The sequence below is a fragment of the Mandrillus leucophaeus genome, unplaced genomic scaffold (assembly GCF_000951045.1).
Source record: "Mandrillus leucophaeus isolate KB7577 unplaced genomic scaffold, Mleu.le_1.0 Scaffold37, whole genome shotgun sequence".
Classification (NCBI taxonomy): domain Eukaryota; kingdom Metazoa; phylum Chordata; class Mammalia; order Primates; family Cercopithecidae; genus Mandrillus; species Mandrillus leucophaeus.
The window spans coordinates 6,682,491-6,693,220 of record NW_012103920.1 but is presented as its reverse complement, the minus strand read 5'-3'; positions in this window follow the sequence as shown (position 1 = coordinate 6,693,220).

The following is a 10,730-nucleotide window of genomic DNA, read 5'->3' as shown; positions in this document are numbered from 1 at the left end:
CTGTGCAGTCTCTGAAAGAGACGCTTATGCTATTGCAAAAAGTAATCAGGTCTCCAAGAAAAAAATGCCATCCCAGGCCAAGAGGATGCAGCAGAGTTGGCACAAAGCAACTTGGTTGATGAGAGCCTGGGAGGGTGGGGAGCGGCCTCAGGAAAATCGTGAGCAAGGAGAGGCACTGCTGAGTTTGGTGGGTCAACCAGCCAGAGAGCTGGCAAAGCCAAAGGCGTCCACTTCAGAGAGCAGAAGAGGAAAGCAAGTGTTTGTCCTTATATAAAGACTCTTTGCTTGGCCAAACTTTTGTCAGGCTCTTGAAGCTCCTGCTAGGCCCATCTGTGCAATTCTTTATAAAATTCCGTTTTAGCAGGCAATCCTGCTAATTCGGTTTAGCAAGAACTCCCTACCTGTGTTACCAGATCACCCTCAACATCTGACCAGGTTCCCCATCCTCCACTGTCCTCCAGGGAATGTCTGCTCACCCTGGCCTGTCTTCAGCAAAAGTTCCCTTAGGAAGATTTAGCCGAAATCTTTCTTATTTTTGATGTTTCTTCTTAGTAATTTTCTATCCACTGACCCTTCCCTGTTGCTTGGCTACAACTTCCCACTTGCCCATTGCAGTGGGTCCTATGCCTATCACAATGGTCTTGAATAAAGTCCACTTTACCATGTTTTTACAATATTATTCAATTTTGTTTTATTGTTATCCCCTACAGGAGGGAGAGATCCTGGGGCAGGAAGAGCATGGCAAAAAAATGCATGCATTTTCCTTGCAGAAAAAAAAGAAAGAAAAACCAGTGTAAATTGAGTCATACCCTGGGTCTAGGCTGTTCAGAGGCAGGAACTCACTCAGTCCATTTTCTTCTAGATAACCACCACTAGGAGACTGTGGCCAAGAGCTTCCCAGAATTTGAGTGAAGACTAGACAGCTTACCTGTCTTTTTAAATTTTTTTCTTTTTCTTTTAATTTCCAACTTTTAAGTTCCAGGGTACATGTGCAGGACGTGCAGGTTGTTACATAAGTGAACGTGTGCCATGGTGGTTAGCTGCACAGATCATTCCATCATCTGGAGCTGGAAGCCATTATCCTCAGCAAACTAATGCAGGAACCAAAAACCAAATACCATGTATTCTCACTTATGAGTGGGAGCTGAATGATGAGAACACATGGACCATGGACACATGCAGGGCAACAACACACCATGGGCCCTGTCAGAGGGTAGGGGAGGGGGCAGGAGGAGGAAGAGCATCAGGAAGAATAGCTAATAAACAGCTGGCCTTTCTTTGCTGCCCCGTTGATAGAATAAAAGGCAGTTTTAAAAGAGTGGCTTATCAGGAAGTTGCTGAGTGACTACAGAAGTCAGCAGGTTCTCACAGCCAGGGACTGGTGAAGGGAAGGAGGAGGAGAATTAACAGCTGTAGGAGCCTAGTATGTGCCAGGTACAGAGCTGGACTCTATAGTTGCATCATCTGATTTGATCCCTACAACATCACCTCACGGTAATCGCTGTTACTATTCCCATTTTACAAATAAGGAAACAGGTGAGTTACGCCTCTTAGACAAGGAACTGAAATTTAAACTCAGCCCTTTGTGATGCCACAGTTTATAGGATAAAGTCCTGATGGCCCTAATAGTTTCGTGGAATAAAAGTGCATGATCTTGGGACACGACCAGACCATAAATCACGCAGGAAATCAGAAGAGCTCATGGGTCAGACACAGGGCTTCATGTGTATAACCATTTATTCTTTACAGAGACCCTGCAAGAGGTTACCACTATCACATTGTATTAGTCTGTTCTTGCATTGCTATAAAGAACTACGTGAGACTGGGTCATTTATTTAAAAAAAAAAAAAAAAGATTTCATTGTCTCACAGTTCCCACCGTACAGGAAGCTGGCTGGAGGACTCAGGAAACTTACAATCATGGGAGCAGGCAAAGGGGAAGCCAGAAGGAGCAGGAGCTCCTTGGTGAAGCAAGAGGCTCCACCTCTTGGCAGGTGCAAGAGGAAGGGAGAGAGAAGCAAGAGGTGCTACACACTTTTAAACAACCAAATATCGTGAGAATGCACTAATTTTGGGAAGAGCAAGGCAGAAATCCGCCCCCGTGAGCCAATCACTTCCCAGCAGACTCCGCCTCCAACACTGGTGATTACAATTCAACACGAGATGTGGGTGGAGACACAAATCCAGACCATATCCTCCCTCTGCTTCAATGTTAATAGAAACTGAGGCACAGAGAGATTCAGCAACATTCTCAATATCACAAGGGTTGAAACCCAGGGTATATGGTACAATCTATGCCCCTAACTGCTATACTATGTTGCAACTCAACCACTAAATTATCTTCCATATTATCTAGTTCCTGAATCAAGAAAATACAATGATGAACATTAGAAACACTTCAAACAAGGAATGGAATATTCGTAGTTTAACTCTACAGCTCTCTTAACCTTAAACCATCTATTCCTCTCTTCTAATGGAAGCATTTGGTTTCCATTGTAAATGTTTACCACCTATATAGACTGCTCAGACGGCAAGTGAGTCTGACTTTTTACAACCTACAAATAATGTGGATGGACATTTTGCAGACTTGAGTCTAGAAGAGCAATTTTCTGTGGGTGGAATAATAAAAATAGAAAGCTCTACCTCAGACACAAATGAATGAAAGATTATGGTATGCCCCTCCCTTGCTTAAAAGCCAATGGTTGTAGCATACAATAAAGCCAGCATGTGAAATCTGTGGGGAAAACATGGGTTAGTAAATAAATGGCTTTCAGAAACCTGGAGAGCCATTTCAGAAAAAAAAAATTAAATTGCATCCATACCTCAAATAATACAACAAAATAAATTCCAAGTGCATCAAAGATTTAGGAAACTTGTAAAAACCGTTTTTAAATTATGGAGTAACTGTGTCCTCTTCGGCTAAACACTGACCTTCTCGCCCGTGGGTCATCTTTAAAAGCTCGGGAAATTGAGCTATGGCATCATGACACACTGAGGCAGGTTTTCCCACGGGTTTTGTGTGAATCAAATTATACTTATTTGTAAAATTTTCGACTGGTATGGGCTTAAAATTGAATATCTTATTGCAGCTGTATTCTATTCTATGTTTTAAAACAAAAACCTGGCTCAGGAAACACCAGGTCTTATTACAACAATACTGCTTAATGATACCTTTTCCTGTGCATGATATTTTAGGCACAAAGTGTGAGAAGAGAGTTTAAATACGTCCCTTGTGTGTACTAGAGAACAACCCCAACCCACACACAGTCTATGAAAGGGAAAATTAATGAGCTTAGGTGGTGATTTTTAACCCTTCCTCCCTTTCTTCTTTGTAATCTCTCTCCTATTGTTAATTTTTTAAAAGGGTAACAATGGATAAGAGCTGAAAATTATTTTTAAAAGTTTGAGGACTTAAATTTGGCCATAGATCCCAAACTAAATTCATCTGTTAACGTAGCAAGGGATTGATGGATGGGCTCAGTTTTTCTTAACAAAGAAAAGCAACATAAACCATAACAAAAACTCCATACACCTTTCCCTGTTACAGGTAGATAATGTTTCTAAAAATAGCATCAGTTGGCCATAAGATCAGAGACTCCTGGAGCAAAGGACAACTGTCATTTTCTACTAATGTTGGCAGGTGGAGTTGAGGCACCATGATCCATAAGAGATGATGTGAATGAACAGCCCTGTAAATGCGAGAGGAGCCCTGCCCCGCTCCTTCCCAGAAGCAGCCGGCTACATGAGTGCTTCCTGAGATGTCTGTCTGCTTGTCACGGAGGGGAGGTCAGAACATCCTTACTAAATAGCATTGCAATTTTAGCAGACAGGTGTGAGATATGATTTTTAGCATTTTCCAAACTCTTCTGCCTGGAAAACAAAACCTGTTTGCAACTATTTGGAAGTATTTAAGGGTAATTTTTCCACTTGGGTTTGTTTGTTAATTTAGAATATTTCTGACAAATAGCATTCTTTGTGATGATGGACATGTCCTGTATCTGTGCTGTCCGACACAATCACCGCTAGACATGTGGCCATTGAGCACTTGAATTGTGTCTTCTGTAACTGAGGAATTTCATGTTTAACTGCATGTAGTCTTAAGTACTTTGAATATTAATAGACCCATAGGTGGTTGTTCTAGGTAAGATGGAATACGTATGCATATCCCTGTTCTCCCAGTATATGTAGCTATAAAATCCAGACAGAAATAAACTATTTAAGGACTCTAAAAAGTAACTAGTAATAATTTGCAAGAGAACAGCATTCAAATTACCAAACCATTGGTGCATTTACTGTTTTTTATCTCCAGGATTTCTCAGCAGTGACAGAAGTGAGCACTGGAACAGAGAGTTCTAGGAGAAATCCTCTAGTCTAGCATGAAGAGTGAGAAAAGGGTCTCTCAGTGTGTGGATGTGGGGAGAGAAATACCCTGCCTTTTGTTTCTGTTTTCCTGTGCCCAGCCTGCAGTGGCCCAAGAGATTTTTCTCTGATCAGAGAGCAATGGCACCAACAGGTAGGGGTAATCATCCATTAAACTTTGTCCTCTTGCTGGCTGGTGCTGGACTTGAGCACAGCTGCAGAAAGCAGCAGAGTGAAGGAAAAAAACCTCCATCTTTCTGTCCAGAAGACTAAAAAGATGATCCTGAGAAAATGATAAAGTAATGGCATGACTGTGGAGAGGAAGGAGTACGTGAAATCTACCTAACAAAGTTGTTTATAAATTCCTAGGCTCAACTCTGAGCTGCACTTGGATGAACCTGATATACACAGATTCTGCGAGCTAAACTACAGGCTAGACCACAATCCATGTCCCAGACTGGCTAGTGATGGGGACCACATAGGGAATATTCAAATAGCACTGCAAAGTTGTTGCCATCGAAGCCCAAATCCACAGAAAGTTGGTCAAACTTGGGTAACAATGGATAAGAGCTGAAAATTATTTTTAAAAGTTTGAGGACTTAAATTTGGCCATAGATCCCAAACTAAATTCATCTGTTAACGTAGCAAGGGATTGATGGATGGGCTCAGTTTTTCTTAACAAAGAAAAGCAACATAAACCATAACAAAAACTCCATACACCTTTCCCTGTTACAGGTAGATAATGTTTCTAAAAATAGCATCAGTTGGCCATAAGATCAGAGACTCCTGGAGCAAAGGACAACTGTCATTTTCTACTAATGTTGGCAGGTGGAGTTGAGGCACCATGATCCATAAGAGATGATGTGAATGAACAGCCCTGTAAATGCGAGAGGAGCCCTGCCCCGCTCCTTCCCAGAAGCAGCCGGCTACATGAGTGCTTCCTGAGATGTCTGTCTGCTTGTCACGGAGGGGAGGTCAGAACATCCTTACTAAATAGCATTGCAATTTTAGCAGACAGGTGTGAGATATGATTTTTAGCATTTTCCAAACTCTTCTGCCTGGAAAACAAAACCTGTTTGCAACTATTTGGAAGTATTTAAGGGTAATTTTTCCACTTGGGTTTGTTTGTTAATTTAGAATATTTCTGACAAATAGCATTCTTTGTGATGATGGACATGTCCTGTATCTGTGCTGTCCGACACAATCACCGCTAGACATGTGGCCATTGAGCACTTGAATTGTGTCTTCTGTAACTGAGGAATTTCATGTTTAACTGCATGTAGTCTTAAGTACTTTGAATATTAATAGACCCATAGGTGGTTGTTCTAGGTAAGATGGAATACGTATGCATATCCCTGTTCTCCCAGTATATGTAGCTATAAAATCCAGACAGAAATAAACTATTTAAGGACTCTAAAAAGTAACTAGTAATAATTTGCAAGAGAACAGCATTCAAATTACCAAACCATTGGTGCATTTACTGTGTTTTATCTCCAGGATTTCTCAGCAGTGACAGAAGTGAGCACTGGAACAGAGAGTTCTAGGAGAAATCCTCTAGTCTAGCATGAAGAGTGAGAAAAGGGTCTCTCAGTGTGTGGATGTGGGGAGAGAAATACCCTGCCTTTTGTTTCTGTTTTCCTGTGCCCAGCCTGCAGTGGCCCAAGAGATTTTTCTCTGATCAGAGAGCAATGGCACCAACAGGTAGGGGTAATCATCCATTAAACTTTGTCCTCTTGCTGGCTGGTGCTGGACTTGAGCACAGCTGCAGAAAGCAGCAGAGTGAAGGAAAAAAAACCTCCATCTTTCTGTCCAGAAGACTAAAAAGATGATCCTGAGAAAATGATAAAGTAATGGCATGACTGTGGAGAGGAAGGAGTACGTGAAAACTACCTAACAAAGTTGTTTATAAATTCCTAGGCTCAACTCTGAGCTACACTTGGATGAACCTGATATACACAGATTCTGCGAGCTAAACTACAGGCTAGACCACAATCCATGTCCCAGACTGGCTAGTGATGGGGACCACATAGGGAATATTCAAATAGCACTGCAAAGTTGTTGCCATCGAAGCCCAAATCCACAGAAAGTTGGTCAAACTTGTGGCCTGAGCAAAATTGGATAGATGGCCTGCTAAAACAAAAATATCAGTATTATCTATAGGATTTAAACAAGAGCCAGTATCTAATACCATAACATTAAAAATGTTGAAGATACAATTTGAAATCACTCACCAGGAAACTTTGAATTTGTGTGGAAAAAGGTAATTTAAAAAAAGACAATGCCAAGATGACACAGGTATTGAAATTTTCTAAAAAAGACTTTAAAGCAGCTGTTATAAAAATGCTTCAGAAGTCAGAAGAAACACTCTTCTAATGAACAGAATTAGAAAATACAAAGGAGAATCAAACTGAAATTTTTAAACTGAAACACGATAACTGAAATTAAAAAACTCACTGGATAGGCTCAATAGGCAAACAAAAATGACAAAGAAGAGTCAGTGAGCTTGACCATAGTTCAGTTAAAAATTGTCCAATTTAAACAACAGAAGGAAACAAAGATTGACCGAAAAACAGTGAATAGTCACAGAAAACCACTGGACAGTATCAACAGCTTTAATGATCCCAGAAGGAGAGGAGAGAGAATGCAGAAGGCAGCACACGTATATGCATATGTGCGTGCACATGCGCGCACACACACACACACAATATATTAGCTGAAAACTTTACAAATTTGGCAAAAGATATGAACCTACAGGTTGAAGAAGCTTACGATATCTAAACAAATCCCTCCACTGTTCATAACAGCAAAATCACGGAATCAACCTAAGTGTCCATCAACAGTTAACTGGATAAACAAAATGTTCTACGTAACTGTAAACAAAAATGAAATTCCATCATAAAGCCGAGACTCCTTATAATCAAGGCAGTTATTAAGAATCTAAGTTTAAAATATATAAATCTAGGTTTATTCATGAAATCCAGCCTCACTTGGTTTCCTTTATCAGCTTATTATTGGTTTTAATTTCCCTGCCCAGTAATCCCATCACTGTATTTTCACTTTTTTTCTGCTACCTATTGCTGGAGATAGGGGATGAGGGGGCAGCCAGCCAAGTATGGAATGTAGCAAAATCATTCTGAATAGATAAAATTGATAAAAATTGTGAAAGCAAAGAATGTGACAGCCTCAGACTCCTGACCTTTAGAATTTGAAACCAATAAACATGAGTTCTTTTGTATTATGGGTAAAAAAAAAAAAAAAAAAAGAAATGTTGTTGTATATATACACCATGTAATACTATGCAGCCATAAATGGAATGAAACTATGTCCTTTTCAGCAACATAGATAGAGCTAGAGGCCATTATCCTGAGTGAACTAACTCAGAAACAGACAATCAACTACCAGAGGGTTCTCACTTATAAGTGGGAGCTAAATAGGGGTTATACATAGTGATATGGTTTGACTGTGTCCCCACCTAAATCTCATCTTGAATTGTAGCTGCCATAATTCCCACATATGGTGGAAGTGACCCAGTAGGAGATAAGGAATGATGGGGCGGTTCCCCTCATACTGTTCTAGTGGTAGTGTATAAGTCTCATGAGATCTGATGGGTTTATAAATGGGAGTTCCTCTGCATAAGTTGTCTTGCCCACAACCATGTAAGAAGTCCCTTTGCTCTTCCTTTGTCTTCCTCTATGATTGTGAGGCCTCCACAGCCATGTGAACTGTGAGTCCCTTAAACCTCTTTCCTTTATTAATTACCCAGTCTTGGGTATGTCTTTATTAGCAGCATGAGAATGGAACTAACACACATAGACATAGAGATGGAAGTAATAGACACTGGAAACCTCAAAAAGTTGAAAGTTGGGAGGGTGGTGAAGGTTGAAAAATGATCTACTGTGTGTAATGTTCACTATTTGGATAATGAGTACACTAGAAGCTTAACCCCCACCAGTATGCGATATACTCATTTAACAAACATGCCATGTACCCCCTGAATCTAAGATAAATTTTTATTAAACAAAGAAAAACCCAAAGAAATTCACAGCCACACACATCATCATCAAACTGCTGAAAGCTAAAGACAAGAAAAAAAAATTTTGAAGATAGCCAGAGAAAAATGGCATGTTACTTCCAGTGGGGGAATCAGTGATTCAAGTGTCTGTTGATTACTCACAAAAAAATAAAAGGATGCCAGAAGGAGGTGGAACATCCTTAAGGTATTTAAAATATTGGAAGATTTTTGTTTTGTTTTGTAAAATACAATAGGAGTTCTACATCTAGGGATCATCCAGGAATAAAACTACAATAGGCTGGGTGCTCATGCATGTAATCTCAACACTTTGGGAGGCCCAGGCAGGTGGATAGTTTGAGGTCAGGAGTTTGAGACCAGCCTGGACAACATGATAAAACCCCATCTCTACTAAGAAATATAAAAATTAGGCAAGGTGCAGTGACTCACATCTGTAATCCTAGCACTTTGGGAGGCCAAGGTGGGCGGGATCACCTGAAGTCAGGAGTTTGAGACCAGCCAGGTCAACATGGCGAAACCCCGTCTCTACTGAAAATACAAAAATTAGCGGGGTGTGGTAGCACATGCCTGTAGTCGCAGCTACTCGGGAGGTTGAGGTGGGACAATCACTTGAACCTGGGAGGCAGAGGTTGGAGCGAGTTGAGATCTTGTCACTGCACTCTAGCCTGGCCAAGTGACAGAGTGAGACTCCGTATCCAAAAAAAAGAAAGAAAAAATTAGCCAGGCATGGTGGTACGCACCTGTAATATCAGCTACTTGGGAGGCTGAGGCAGGAGAATCGCTTGGACCCAGAGGTGGAGGTTGCAGTGAGCCAAGATCATGGCACTGCACTCCAGCCTGGGCAACAGAGTGAGACTCCATCTCAAAAAAAAAAACCAAAATGGTACAATAAAATTCAGTAGGTGAAGGAAAAATAAAACAATTTGTGCAAAAAAGATGGAAAGAGAGCTCTTCTGACAAAACAGGAATTATTCGAAGGGGAAACAGAATATCAGAAATGATGGAAGAACAGAAATATCAATTATGTTGGTAAATATAATGTTTACCTAAATACCTAAAAATAAATATTTACCTAAATACCTAAAATTTACTAAAAAATGTTTTTGAGAGTTGAAACAAAAATTATAGTACTGTCCCATGGAATTTTTTATCTGTCTAGATATAATAAATACTTATATAGTAAAAGCAGGAGAATAGAGAGACCTGGAGGGTGAAAGAATGTCTCCATCACATCTGAAGTTGCAAAATAGTCATTCTAGGCAGGCTGTAAAAAGTTGAGCACTTTTACTGCAACCCCTAAAGTTATCACTGATAGATAAATACAGTTTATTTTTCTAGGAAAAGGAAAATAATATAGGTCAGAAAGTTGGATCAAAAAGAAGAGTATCAAAGAAGGATTAAATGAAGTACAATGTAAATATGAAAAGTAATATTAAAACACACAAAAGAATGGAAAAAGGTAATGCCATATGGACACTAATCAAAAGAAATCTAGAGTGGCTAAATTAATATCACACAAAGTAAACTTCAGAGCAAAGAAAATTGCCAGGTTAAAGACATAGAAAAACTTCGATTTACTAACCTAATAATCCTAAATGTTTATGGTTTTGTTTTGTTTATAGTTTTGTTTCTCTGGAGAACCTTGACTAAAACAACACAAATTACGAAGTCTAGTTTCTTCCAAGAATGCAAGGTTGTTTCCATATTAGAAAATCAGCGAAATACACATTACTAACAGTTTAATAAGGAAAAAACATTTTCCAATTGGGGCAGAAAAAATCAGCTGACAAAATGTCAAGATCAATTAATCATTAAAAACTATTAACTAACTTGGAATAAAAAGGAACTTCCTCAAACCTAATGAAGTGCATCTACAAAAAACCTACAGCTAGCACCATACTTAATGACAAAAGATTGAATGTGTTCCCATTAACGAGAAAAAAACATTCTAAAATGTCTACTATCTACTTCCATCCCTCCTATTCAACATTGTTCTGGAATTTTTAACCAGTGTAGTAAGACATAAAAAATAAATAAAAGGCTTTCATATTGGACAGGAAGAGATTAAAGTGGCCTCATTTGTAGACAACATAATTTGTCTCTACAGAAAATTTCAAACAGTCTACCAAAAAACTTCTACCTATAATAAATGAGTTTAGCAGAGTTTAACTTTAGCAAAGATACAAGTGCAGTATATACACAGTATATACACAATTGCATGTCTAAATTCTAGAAATGAATGAGTGGAAACTGAAGTTTTTGAAATACCATTTGCTACCGACCAGGCGCGGTGGCTCACACCTGTAATCCCAGCACTTTGGGAGGCCGAGTTAGGCAGATCA